The following is a 14084-nucleotide window of genomic DNA, read 5'->3' as shown; positions in this document are numbered from 1 at the left end:
AGGGCCTAGAATTGTGCGTGGCACATAGTAAGCACCCAGTAAATGCTTACTAACTAAATAAATGGAGAGAGGTTACAAACTGACTCAGAGGCAAATCCAGCCCTTGATGTGTTGAATTGAGCCAGCACAATCCATTTTATACCTTTTTTTTTTTTTTTTTTTTGAGACAGAGTCTTACTCTGTCACCTAGGCTGGAGTGCAGTGGTGCAATCTCGGCTCACTGCAACTTCCGCATCCCCGGTTCAAGTGATTCTCCTGCCTCAGCCTCCCAAGTAGCCGGGATTACAGTTATGCGCCACCACACCCAGCTAATTTTTGTAATTTTAGTAGAGATGGGGTTTCACCATGTTGGCCATGCTGGTCTCAAACTCCTGACCTCAAGTGATCCTCCCACCTTGGCCTCCCAAAGTGCTGGGATTACAGGCATGAGCCACCATGCCTGGCCTATTTTATACCATTTGAATGAGTTGTCACCATTTAACAAGGAGGATGTTTTGCATCTAAACTTCCAGCTTTTCTGGGAAACTCAGGGTTTCTGGCCACATTGGTCCATATTCCTGTTACAGGAAAGGGGTCCCAATTCAGACCCCAAGAGAGGGTTCTTGGATCTCGTGCAAGAAAGCATTCAGGGTGAGTCCACAGTTCAAAGCAAATGCAAGTTTATTAGGCAAGTAGAGGAATAAAAGGATGACTACTCCATAGACGGAGCACCCTGAGGGCTGCTGGTTGCCCATTTTTATGGTTATTTCTTGATGATATGCTAAACAAGGGGTGGATTATTCATGTCTCCCCTTTTTAGACCATACAGGGTGACTTCCTGATGTTGCCATGGCGTTTGTAAACTGTCAGGGCACTGATGGGAGTGTAGCAGTGAGGACGACCAGAGGTCACTCTCGTGGTCATCTTGGTTTTGGTGGGTTTCTGCGGACTTCTTTTTTCTTTTCTTTTCTTTTTTTTTTTTTTTTTTTGAGACGGAGTCTCGCTCTGCCGCCCAGGCTGGAGTGCAGTGGCCGGATCTCAACTCACTGCAAGCTCTGCCTCCCGGGTTCCCGCCATTCTCCTGCCTCAGCCTCCCCAGTAGCTGGGACTACAGGCGCCCGCCACCTCGCCCGGCTAGTTTTCTGTATTTTTTAGTAGAGACGGGGTTTCACCGTGTCAGCCAGGATGGTCTCGACCCTGACGTGATCTCTGCGGACTTCTTTACTGCAAACTGTTTTAGCAGCAAGGTCTTTATGACCTGTATCTTGTCCTGACCTCCTATCTCATCCTGTGACTTAGAATGCCTTCACTGTCTGGGAATGCAGCCTAGTAGGTCTCGGCCTCATTTTACCCGGCCCCTGTTCAAGATGGAGCTGCTCTGGTTCACACGCCTCTCACATTCCCACAGAGCTATAATTGCTGGAAGCGAAACGTGGCTACACCCTCTCAACGTTTCCCATCTGACCCAGTGAGATTTAGGTTCAGTACCTTGATGTACAGAGGCTCACTCTGGTGGCTTAACACAGCAGAGTCTCTTCCCTGTGTAACAGTTGATGGTCAGCGTGGGCGTTTGGGTAGAGGAGGGTTCCTGCCATCCTGGGGTCCCACCACGCCCCAGAGCTTCAATGCTGTAACAGCTTCCACTTGGTGGAAAAGGAAGGGACCCAGGAGCACACAGGGGAGGCTTGGAGGGTCAGGCCTGCAAGGGGCCCACGTCACTTCACTCAATTTCCATTGCCCAGAGCTTGGCCCCATGGCCACTGCTAACGGCGCAGGAGGCTGGGAAACTCTGTCTTGCTGTTTTCCCAAAGGAGAGGAGAGCAGATTCTGATGGAGGCGAGTGGTCTCTGCCCACAGCCTGCTTCTCTCACCCAGCCCAGGAAAGCCATCATCTCCGCCTGCAGTCTGGCTCTTTCATCGTTACACATATCCCTTCCCCCCCACCCCCAAATCTATTGTTTTTGCCATAAAATTGATATCTGGAACTCTTCCTGGCTGAGGTTTTGCAGCTCAAAAGCCCAGATTCTTGGAATTCGAAAGCGCTGGCTTCTGAAACTGAGTAACATTTGTTATGCTTTTCTCTCCTACTTTTCCTCCCCTGGGCAATGGATGGCACACAGTCTAGTTTGGCAGAAGGCATGGGGAAGGGGGCAAATAATTCCTGGGATAAAAGGGCACTGGTTAGAAATAGTATCCTCGAGACATGATAATATGACACGAAGTGCAACGTGGCGCGTCCTGACCTAGCAATTCCACTCCTAGGTATTCACCCAAGAGAAGCAAAGGCACGTGCCCTACATATTCCAGCAGACAAACGCTCCTAGCAGCTTTATTCATAATAGCTAAAAACTGGGAACAGCCCAAATGTCCATCAGCTGAACAGATACATGGTTGTGTAGCCATGCCATGGAGTCCCACTCAGCACTAGAAAGGGATAACCCATTGATACACACAGCGCCATGGATGACTCCCAGAACCACCATGCTGAGGCAGGGGCTGGCACAGCTCTTCTATCCAAAGGGCTGGGTCAGCCCGGGGCGCAGTGGCTCATACCTGTAATCCCAACACTTTCAGAGGTCGAGGCGGGTGGATCACTGGAGTTCAGGAGTTCAAGACCAGCCTGGCTAACATGGTGAAACCCTGTCTCTACTAAAAATACAAAACTTAGCCAGGCGTAGTGGCAGGTACCTGTAATACCAGCTACTTGGGAGGCTGAGGCAACAGAATTACTTGAACCTGGGAGGTGGAGGTTATAGTGAGCCAAAATCGTGCCACTGCACCCCAGCCTGGGTGACAGAGTGAGACTCTGTCACAAACAAACAAACAAAGCCCCCCAAAAACAAAGGGCTGAGTCAAACATCTTTGGCTTTGCAGGCCTCCAGTCTCTTTTTTAAGCCTCTCAACTCTACCTGTGTAGCATGAAAGCAGCCATACCCAATACACAGATGAATGAGCATGGCTGTGTCCTAATAAAACTTTATTTATGGCCGGGGGCGGCAACTTACACCTATAATCCCAGCACTTTGGGAAGCCAAGGTGGGAAGGTTGCTTGAGCCCAGGAGTTTGAGACCAGCCTGGGTAACATAGAGACCCTGTCTCTACAAAAAAATACAAAATTAGCCAGGTATGTTGGCACATGCCTATAGTCCCAGCTATTCAGGAGGCTGAGGTAGGATTGCTTGAGCCCAGGAGGTCGAGGCTGCAGTGAGCCAATGTTCACACCACTGCACTCCAGCTTGGGTGCCAAAGTGAGATTCTGTCTCAAAACAAACAAACAAAACTCTATTTATGGCCACTAAAAGTTAAATCTCATATCATTTGTATGTGTCATGAAATATTCTTCTTTTGTTTTTTTCAACCACTATAAAATGCAAAAGCCCAGGAACGCTCCTTCACTGCTGGTGGGAATGTAGAATGGTTAAACAACTGTGGAAGACAGTTTGCTGGTTTCTTAGAAAGCTAGCCATGGTCTTAGTGTACTATCCAGCAATCACGCTTCCAGGTATTTACCAAAGTGATTTGAAAACACACGGCCATGCAGAAACCTGCACATGGATGTTCATAGCAGCTATGGTCATGATCGCCGGAAACTGGAAGCCACAAGGTGCTCTTCAACAGCTGAATAGGGTTGGAGCCCAGTGGCTCATGCCTGTAATCCCAGCACTTTGGGAGGCCGAGGCAGGTGGATCCCTTCAGGCCAGGAGTTTGAGACCAGCCTGGGCAACATGGTGAAACTCCGCCTCTACTAAAAATACAAAAATTAACTGGGAGTGGTGGTACGCACTTGTAATCCCAGCTACTTGGAGGCTGAGGCAGGAGAATCGCTTGAACCCAGGAGGCGGAGGTTGAAGTGAGCCGAGATCGTGCCACTGCACTCCAGCCTGGGTGACAGAGCGAGACTCCATCTGAAAAAGAAATACATAAATAAAATTTTTTTTAAAGAAAAGATGACTGAATGAACAAACTGTGGCACATCCAGACAGTGGACTATTACTCAGTGATAAAAAGATGTGAGCTCTCAAGCCCCCAAAAGACATGGAAGAAACTTAAATGCATATTACTAAGTGAAAGAGGCCATTCTGAAAGGCTGCATGCTATGATTCCAACTGTATGACATTCTGGAAAAGGCAAAACTATAGAGACAGGAGAAAGATCAGTGGCTGCCAGGGGACTGGGGAGAGGGAGAGAGGGATGAAAAGATGGAGCCCAGAGGGCTTTTAGGGCAGTGAATCTCTGCATGATACTTAAATGGTGACTATGTCATGGTACATTTATTTTTATTTTTATTTTTTTTTTCGAGACAGACTCTCGCTCTGTCACCCATGCTAGAGTACAGTGGCGAGGTCTCAGCTCATTGCAACCTCTGCTTCCCGGGTTCAAGCGATTCTCTTGCCTCAGCCTCCCGAGTAGCTGGAATTACAGGCGCCCGCACCACACCCAGCTAAGTTTTGTATTTTTAGTAGAGAAGGGGTTTCACTATGTTGGTCAGGCTGGTCTCGAACTCCTGACCTCGTGATCTGCCCGCCTCGGCCACCCAAAGTGCTGGGATTACAGGCATGAGCCACTGCGCCCGGACGGTACATTTCTTAAAACCTATACAACTCTACAACTCCAAGAGTGACCCCCAGTGTAAACTAGGGACTATAGTTCATAGTACTGTATCAATATTGATTCATTAATTGTAACAAGTGTACCACACAAATGCAAGATATGAATAACCGGGGAAACTGTGTACCAGGGTGGGAAACTGAGTGTGCGTGCATGTGGAATTCTCTACACTGTCTACTCAATTTTTCTGTAAACAAAAAACTGTATTTTAAAAAGTCTATTCATTATTTTTTAAAACATAACAAACAAAAGTAAAAACCATTCTTGGCCTGCAGGTCCTACAAACCAGGCAGCAGGCCAGATCTGGCCCTGGGGACCTGTATTTTGCTGGGCCCTGTGCAAAGGGAAGGAAGCCAGGCCTGGAGAGTTCTCGGCGCAGGATTCCATCAAGAGCAAACTCCTGAAAGGATAAAGCTCCCCTCACATTTCAGGCCGATCGAGGGTGGGGGTGGGAGCGACTGGCTGGGAAAGGAGCTTGGGGATGCGGGAAAAGGCCTCCGTGTTGATGGGTGTGATGGCTGCATGGCACAGGTTCATCAGAAGTCCCACGGCTGGGGGCAGTGGCTCATGCCTGTGATTTCAATGCCTTGGGAGCCTGAGGTGGGAGGATTGTGTTAGCCCAAAAGTTTGAGACCAGCCAAGGCAACACAGCAAGACTCCATCTCTAAAAAAATTTTTTTTTAAAAATTAGCTGAGTATGATGGTGCACATCTGCAGTGCCAGCTGCTTGGGAGGCTGGGAGGCTGAGGCGGGAGGATTGCTTTAGCTCAGGCGTTCGAGGCTGCAGTGAGTTACGAAGGTGTCACTGCACTCCAACCTGGGCCACAGCGTGAGACCCTGTCTCTAAAAACATATGTACATAAGATTTTTTTAAAAGTCTTGAATTGTATATTTAAAATGTCTACACTTCATTAAAACATGTCATAGGCTCCCCGCCGCAATCCCCTACCCCGCTCCCACCGACCAATTGTCAGCTTCCGGAGGTCCTGAGGTGAGGACTGTGCCTATGCCTTTCAGAGGAGAACAGAGGAGAGCCGGCGCCTGTCTACTGAGTGCATGAAATGAAATGAAGCCGGCAGGGCGGGGTGAATGGAACGGGGCTGGACCAGGCTCCCCCAGGAGATTTCTGAGCTGGAACTGGCTGGATGAGTCAGGCGCACCAGGAGCAGAAGAGGAAAGGGCCAGGGCAAAGGCTGGGCTGGAGGAAGGGACTGTGGCTTTGAGGAAGCAGCTGGGTGTGACCCGGGGTGGGAAGGTCAGCAGGGCCTGGGCCCCCGGGGTGGGGCCATGTGTGGTCACAGACCTATGTATTTAGGATCCACCCTGCAGGCTGGCTCTTCCCCACTGCAGAGAAGAGGTGGTGGCCTCTGGCCCTCGAGGTGCTGAGGTTGAAGGGAAAAGCCTGCAAGTCCAGGAGACAGGCTCTGGGGCAACCTGACCCCAGTGAAGGAGTTGTCCCCACCCAGCACAGAGGAGGAGGAGTGTGGAGGGCAGAAGTTTGCCAACCAAGGCAAGAGTGGGTTCGGAAGCTTTCTGTAAAGGCAGGCATTTGCATGTGTCAGTTTCCTATTGCTGCTGGAACAAATCGCCACAAACATAGAGGCGTAAAGCAACACAAAATTGTTATCTCCCCGTTCTGGAGGGCAGAAGTTCCCAGTGGATCTTATGGAGCTGAGGTCAGGGCACTGGCAGGGCTGGTTCCTTCTGGAGGGTCCAGAGCAGGCTCCATTCCCTTTCCTCTTGCAACTTCTTGAGGCTGCCACACTCCTTGGCTGGTGGCCGAATCGCCCTGACTTCTGTTTCCACTATCTGTTCTTCTCTTCCACCTTCTCCTATTCTGACCCTCCTGCCTCCCTCCTATAAGGATCTTTGCGATGATATTGGGCCCCTCGATCATCCAAGATAATCTCCCCATGGCAAAATCCATAACTTCATCCCATCTGCAGGAGCCCCTTCACCGTGAGCCCCTTCACCGTGAGCCCCTTTACCGTGTGTTGAATCGTGTCTCCCACTCCAAATTCACATCCTAAAGCTCTCACGCCCCAGTATCTCACAACGGAACTGTATTCGAGGACCAAGTCTCTAAAGAGGTGATGACGTTAACATGGGTTCGTTAAGTTGAGCCCTACTCCGATAGTCCTGGTGTCCTTTTTTTTGAGTCAGGGTCTCACTCCATGGCCCAGCCTGGAGTGCAGTGGCACCACCACAGCACACTGCAGCCTTGAACCCCTGGATTCAAGCAATCCTCCTACCTCAGCATCCTCAATAGCTGGGGACTATAAGCACACACTACCACATCTAATTTTTTAAAAAACATTTTAAAGAGATGGGATCTTGCTATGTTATCCAGGCTAGTCTTGAACTTTTGGGCTCAAGTGATCTTCCCACTTCAGCCTCCCAAAGTGCTGGGATTACAGGCATGTGCCATCATGCCCTGCTTTGGTGTCCTTATGAGAAGAGGAGATGAGGGCATAGGCATACCCAGAAAAGTCCGTGTGAAGACACGGAGAAGACGGCCATCTGCAAGCCAAGGAGAGAGGCCTTGGAGTGAACCAACCCTGCTGACACCTTGATCTTAGACTTCTAGACTCAGAAGGCATTTCGGTTGTTTAGCATTCCCCACCTGCTCTAACCCCAACCCGTCTGTGGTGCTTTGTCACGGTGGCCCTGGCAATGCACTCAGGTTCTGGGGAGTGGGATATGGACATTTTTGGGGGGCTGTTAGTCTGCCTACCACAGGTGGGTTCTGTGAAGGCGAGTGCCCCTCCTTCCTAGTGCGCCAGGGGGAGATGGCAGAGCTGGGCGGGGTGTGGGGGTGGGGAGGGAGGAACAGCTGGTTGAGGCCTTGGGGATGCCGGAGCCAGGAAGCAGCCACTGTGCCTTGGCAGACCATCACGGGGCTGTTCATCAGTGTTCCAGTTCTTTTCCGGGCACTTCCCCACCCTTGGTGGGTAGGGGGGACTGCATGAGTGTGAGTGGAAGTGATGGATCCAGGCTGGGCACACACTGGCCAGTGCAAGACTTTCCAGAGCTCTCTTTCCTTCTGTCACAGTGGCCAGTGATGTTCCAGCAGGTGGCTGGGTCCTGCTGTGAGGACAACATGGAGCAGAGCCCAGGCCCGCCTACAATGGACATACAGTGTGAGTGACAAGAAACCTCTGCATGTTGAGCTGTTGAAATCACGGGGTTGTTTGTTACCACAGTATAACCTGGCCTTTCCTGACTATTGCAGACTCCCTTGCCTGCACTTGGTAAGGGATTGCCTCCAAGACCCACATCAGTGTGCACCATGAGCGTAGGCAGATGAGGCGCATGAGAAGTGCATATCTAGCGGCTGCCACGGCGGGACGTCTATGTCATTGCTGCTGCTGTGTGGCTGTGATTGTCATCTGCAATGACCAGCAACAATGAAAGGCCACAGAAGCCTGTACCATACAAGGCTTAAGTCTACTCTGGTCATTTCAACCTTGGGCAGAGAAGGTGGCCTCTTGGAACCTCTCTGAGATTTAATTCTCTCACCGGGTGGGTGAGAGGGCGGCAAAGAGCCTTGTTATGAAATTTGATGAAAGGCTCATTTCCTGCCCCTAGGGAAAGCAGCAAAGCCAGGCTGACACTGAGGAGTTCTAAACAGGGGAGGGCCTGACCTGCTGGCTGGGTGGGTGGAGGAAGGCAGGGAGCCCAGTGAGAATGCCCGGCCAGAGGCGGAGCCAGAGTTGCCAGGGTACTTGTGCTGTGTAAGGAAACCCCCCAAAACGTTAGGGTGCTCAGCAGCCATCGTATAATGCTCACAGATCCTATGGCTCAGAATCACACAAGGCACAGCACAGATGTCTTGTCTCTGTTCCAGGATGCCAGGGCCTTCTGGAAGTGCCTGTTTGGCAGTTGGAGCTGGCTGGGGGCTGGGACCTATCTGGACTGTCTGCCACACCAACCCACAGCCTCCTTTCAGGCTCCTTGGACTTCCTCGTAACATGGCGGCCCTGGACAGTCAGATGCTTACACAGCATCTCAGGGCTATAGCACAAATGCACCTGCATCACCTTCTGTGACCTAGCCTTGGATGTCACGCAGCATCTCTTCTGCCACATTCTGTTAGTTATGAGTGAGTCATGAACATGCTCAGATTCAGGAGGGAGAGAACATAAGCCCCGCCCTCCAGCAGTGGGAGGGAAAGGTCGTATGGGAAGAATATCTTGTGGGATGGGAGAGATTGCAGAGGCTGTCTCTGGAAAATGCCATCTGTTACAAGGACTTAGACCACCCCGTCCCACTTCTCCTGCAGGCCTGGGTCTTTCCTATGGCCAGCTGCTGACCACTGGGGACTTCTGTGTCATCCCTCCAGCTCTGAAGTTTCCTCTCAGTGCGTTTCCTAGCTAAGCCTGCCAGCCTGCAGGCTTCTCTCCTGTCCTGGCTGGCAAGGGGTCTGACTGGTGTTGCAGGCAGCCCCAGGGCCTCACCTCACAGTGCACAATGACCCATGGTGCCCTGGTGCCTCTGACGAGAGGCTGCTCTTGGCATTCCAGGCAAAAAGTCGCTTCCCTGAAATGTTCTCCAGTGGGAAGCTAAGAGCATGCCTGCCTCCCATCCTGACCTCCTGCCCCTTTAGAAGGGTCCTTGCAGCTCCTGCCTGCTCCTGGCAGGGAGCACCACAACAGGGTTTGCTCAGAAACGGGAGTTCCCGGCACAGGGCCATCAGCGAACCGCCCAGCTGGAGTGTGGGCAGAAGCAGACACTGGGGCTGCAGGGGAGTGGCCCCCAGGGTGTGAATAGGCAGGGACTTTGGGGGAGGGGAGGGCATCCTGCAGGCTCCAGACATTGCCGTGCATGTTGCTATGATTAACCCCCAAACCCAGCTCCATCATTCATTCACTCCGTCATTTGTTCATCCTATTGTCCTACGAGCTGGGTTATAACAGAAAGGAGATAGGGCAGAGACAGACAGGCAAGGCCATCCCAGGCAGTGAGAGACGACACGAACTCAGTGAAATGAGATCATGAGGAAGAGCGGAGAAGGGTAGGGCCACTTTGGAAAGGCTGCTGGGGATGCCTTGTTTGAGGAGGTGATCCTGTCAGACTGGAGCCAAGCCAAGAGCTGGGGAAGAGCATAGAACTCACAAGAACTGCGAGTGCAAAGACCGTGAGGCAGGACCCGAGCAGGTGCAGGCGCGAAGGCCCTGAGGCAAGGCCTGAGCAGGCACATCTGAGAGTTGTAGGAAGCCTGTGTCCCTGGAGCAGAGGGTGGAGCTTGTGCGTGGCTCACCACTGCCTCCCAACCCAATCCAGGGGCTTCTGCTCGGCATTCAATACCCTCCACTATGGGGGTCCTGCCACACCTCTCCGTTCTCTGGGGGCCCCAGGATTTCCCACATCCTTGTTTTTTCCCATATTGCATTAGGATTTGACTTCATTATTTAAAGAAGAAGCAGAGGCCCCCACTCCTTAGGGTGGAAACGTTGCTCAGAATCACATCCTAGAGGATGGAGTGAAAGGGACGTTGGTCTTAGAAGTCCTAAGAGAGGACGGCACAGAGTGGCTGGGCTGGGGGTGGGAGTGGAAGAGACTGAGGAAGGCCAGGTGGACAAGGCAGGGTGGGGCCCACAGTCCTCATTGCCACAGGGCTTTGCCATCTTGCCAAGGAGCCAACTTGCCCTGATTTCACGGAGCAGGCCACCGGAACTTCCCACTTCTGTGGGGGCATTGCGACTGCCTCCAAAATCCTCCCCGAATCTCTCTGGGCCTCTGGGAGGTGCCTGGGGAATGGATTTAAGGTTGGTGGCCCAGTTTCTGGACAGCTGGGAGAAGAGCTCAGCCTTGCTAGTGAAATCGAGGTTGCCACCCCCTGCCCTGCACTCCCTCAGGGGACCCTAGGCTAGTGGCCACCGGCAAGGTTGTCTTGTCTGTTTGCTCTTAGATTCCCGAGGGCAGTGGGCACCTCGGTAGGCGATCCTGCCCAAATCCCGCCTCTGCCTGTCCTCCTGGCAGGCAGCCTCCCTCCCGCGTACCACGACCTTCCTGCAACGCTGGGACTCAGGTTCACTCCAGGGGATCCGGAGCGCTGGCGTCGCAGAGGGGCCGACCTTGAACTCAGCAGAGGAACGCTTGACTCCTCTCCGGCTGGGAGGTCGCACCTGGGCTGAGAACTGGTGAGCCTGCTTGAAGGAAACACTCTGCGCTTCTGTTAAGGGGAAAGGGAAGGTAAAATCCCAAATCAACCTTGGATCAATGTCTCTTCCCCAGACGGCAGCCCAAGGCCTCTGCAGCCTCCGTGTCAGTCAGCCGGAAAAGTGGCACAGCCCCTGGGACCAAGACAGAGACCCGTAGCAGGCCATGATTCACTGTTCCCCAGCAAAAGGGTCATCCTGAGTCCCATGAAAGAGACTGGTTAATCTCCTACTGTGTCCCAGGCACATGCCTACATCCCATAATGCATTTAGCCTCACACCATCTACTTTACAAAGCACAGAGCACTACTGTCTTCATCCGGCAGTTAGCAAGCCTGCGGCCAGAGGCGTGGACCAATTTACTCATAGCCACGCAGCTGTCAGGAGCTGAGATACAAACCCAGGCATGGTGGATCCAAAGCCTGTTGTCAATGGCTCACACCTGTAATCTCAGCACTTTGAGAGCCTGAGGCAGGAGGGTTGCTTAAGGCCTGGAATGTAATATCAGCCTGGGCAGCATAGTGAGACCCTGTCTTTACAGAAAAATTTTTAAAAATTGGCCAGGCATGGTTGTGTGCCTGTGGTCCTGGCTACTTGAGAGGCTGAGGCAGGAGGACTGCTGGAGTCCAGGAGTCTGAGGCTGCAGGGAGCTGTGACTGTGCCAGTGCACTCCAGCCAGGGTGAAAGAGTGATGCCCTATGTCAAAGAAGAAAAAAAAAAGCTCTTGTCCCAAACCCTATATCACTTGGTCTGTTGGTGATCCTGTCAGACTGGAGCCAAGCCAAGAGCTGGGGAAGAGCATATCAGGCAAGAACTGCGAGTGCAAAGACCATGGGGCAGGACCTGAGCAGGTGCAGGTGCAAAGACCGTGAGGCAAGACCTGAGCAGGTGCAGGTGCAAAGACCATGAGGCAGGACCTGAGCAGGTGCAGGTGCAAAGACCGTGAGGCAGGACCTGAGCAGGTGCAGGTGCAAAGGCCCTGAGGCAAGGCCTGAGCAGGTGCAGGTGCAAAGGCCCTGAGGCAAGGCCTGAGCAGGCACGTCTGAGGGTCATAGGAAGCCTGTGTTCCTGAAGCAGGAGTGTATTGAGTCCATTAGGGAGCCACTTGGTTACAAGTAACAAAAACCTTGGCTAACAGTGGCATAAAGCATAAGGTCATTCACTGTTTATTTCAGAGGACACTGAGGAGCAGACAGTGCCCAGAGGGGTTCGCTAGTTCCTCAGTGTCAGGATATAGGGCCAGCATCTCTGCAATTCTCTTGGCCCTCTCCTCACGGTGGCATGATGGCTGCCACAGCTGCAGACATCACTTCATCCCACAATGACATCCAAAGGCAGGCAGGAAGGTGAGGTGGGAAGGAGGCAAAAGGGACCAAACCTCTCTCCCTGTAACCTTCTCATTTTCTAGTGAAACCTTTTCCCCAGGAGCTGCCAGCATACTTCCCTCATGTTTCTGGCCAGAGGTGGATCACAGGCCTTCCCTGGATTACTAGGCCCAGAGGGGGGAATGTGGTTCCCACTACGTGGTAGACTGGGGGTTTGAACTAAACAACAGTTCACTGGCGTGGAAAATAAGGATGCCGCATTTTCTTATTGTGATAATATATATATATAATAAAATTTACCATTTTAACAATTTTAAGTATACAGTTTGGCGGCATTAAGTACAGTCACATTGTTGTGCATCCGCTACCATCCATTTCCAGAATTTTTTCATCTTCCCAAACTGAAGATGTCTCCATTAAACACCAACTCCCCACCTGGCTCCCGCCAGCCCCGTGGCTCTCACCATTCTACTTTCTGTCTCTATGGATTTGACTAGTCTAAGGTTGGACTAGTCCAACCTGTATATAAATTGAATCGTACAGTATTTGTCCCTTTGCGGCTGGCTTATTTCAGTCAGCACAGTGTCCTCAAGGCTGATCCATGTTGTAGCCTGTGTCAGAATTTCCTTCCTTTTTCATGGCTGCATCGTATTCCACAGTATGGCTACACCACCTTTTGTTTACCCATAGTCTATCACTGGATACTTGAGTTGCATCCATCTGTGGGCTGCTGTGAATCGTGTATGGGATCTTTTATGACTTTCAGCATCTTCAAAAGCACCTTCTCTGATGGAACGACGGTGGTGTGCTGGGCATTATATTGGTAAAAATATTGAGTTACTGGAACTCTCATCCCCTGTCTTGGGGATGCAAGATTTGGAAAACAGTTCAGCAGTTTCTTTCTTTTCTTTGTTTTTGAGACAGGATCTCGCTCTGTTACCGAGGCTGGAGTGCAGTGGCACAATCTCGGCTCACCACAACCTCTGCCTCCCAGGCTCAAGCGATTCTCCTGCCTCAGCCTCCCGAGTAGCTGTGATTACAGGTGTGCCCCACTACCGCCCAGCTAATTTTTGTATTTTTAGTAGAGACGGGGTTTCACCATGTTGGCCAGGTTGGTCTTGAACTCCTGACCCCAAATGATCCACCTACTTCGGCCTCCCAAAGTGCTGGGATTATAGGTGTGAGCCACCGTGCCAGGCCAGTTCAGCGGTTTCTTAAAAAGTTTAACCTAGACCTACTGTATGATCCAGTCATTTCACTCCAGAGAGTCTACCTAAGAGAAATGGGAACATATGTCCACACGGAAACTCACAACTTGCATGTTCACAGCAGCATTGTTCGCAAGAGCCAACAACTCACAAACGCATGTTCACAGCAGCGTTGTTCGCAAGAGCCAACAACTCACAAACGCATGTTCACAGCAGCGTTGTTCGCAGGAGCCACAGGTCAAAGCAACCCAGGCGCCCATGAGCTGATGATGGGTGAATACCATGTGGTCTGTCCACGGGGTGGAGTGTGATCCAGCCGGAAGGTGGAACGCAGCCCTGGCTCACGCTGTGGCATGGAGGAACCTCAAGCACGATGAAGGCGAAAGAAGTCAGACACAAAAGGTCTCGTGTACGATTCTATTTATATGAAATGTTCAGAATACGCAAATTCATAGAGATAGAATGTGGGCTGGTGGTTGCCAGGGGCTGGGGGAGGTGGGAACGGGGTGACTGTGAATGCGTGTGGCGTTTCCTTTGGGGGTGATGGAGATGATCTGGAAGTAGGTAGTGATGACAGTTGCGCAATATCCCAACGAATCGTATTTTTCTGAATATCTTGAAAACACCTGGATGGCATACTTAACAACAACAACAACAACAAAAAGGTGAGCGACAGCTCTGGAAACTGCCATTGTCCCTGTTTTACAGACGAGAACACTGAGGCTCAGAGGCGACACAGAGCTGATGAGTGGGAAGGCACGGATTCCAACCCCAGCCAGCCCTGCCTCTGGAGCCGCACCGGT

At 51.6% G+C, this 14084-nt stretch overlaps 1 protein-coding gene and 1 long non-coding RNA gene across 3 annotated transcripts in view; one reads left to right on the top strand and one right to left on the bottom strand.

Annotated features, from left to right (window-relative positions):
- LOC126930727 (uncharacterized) overlaps positions 1 to 10666 on the top strand; it is a 50526-nt gene extending 39860 nt beyond the window's left edge. The window contains exons 2-3 of one of the 2 annotated variants that reach the window (XR_007717664.1): positions 7640 to 7727; positions 10499 to 10666. This is a non-coding gene — a long non-coding RNA (uncharacterized LOC126930727). Of the gene's footprint in view, positions 1 to 7639; positions 7728 to 7819; positions 9672 to 10498 lie in introns of those variants that run through there. The other variant, XR_007717663.1, reaches the window with a different exon arrangement.
- TMEM132B (transmembrane protein 132B) overlaps positions 1 to 14084 on the bottom strand; it is a 1306862-nt gene that overhangs the window by 1041870 nt on the left and 250908 nt on the right. The window lies entirely within an intron of this gene.

Source organism: Macaca thibetana, chromosome 11, assembly GCF_024542745.1.
Source record: "Macaca thibetana thibetana isolate TM-01 chromosome 11, ASM2454274v1, whole genome shotgun sequence".
NCBI classification, from domain to species: domain Eukaryota; kingdom Metazoa; phylum Chordata; class Mammalia; order Primates; family Cercopithecidae; genus Macaca; species Macaca thibetana.
The sequence above is the reverse complement of the archived record's forward strand: the minus strand, read 5'-3'. Positions and strand labels throughout refer to the sequence as shown.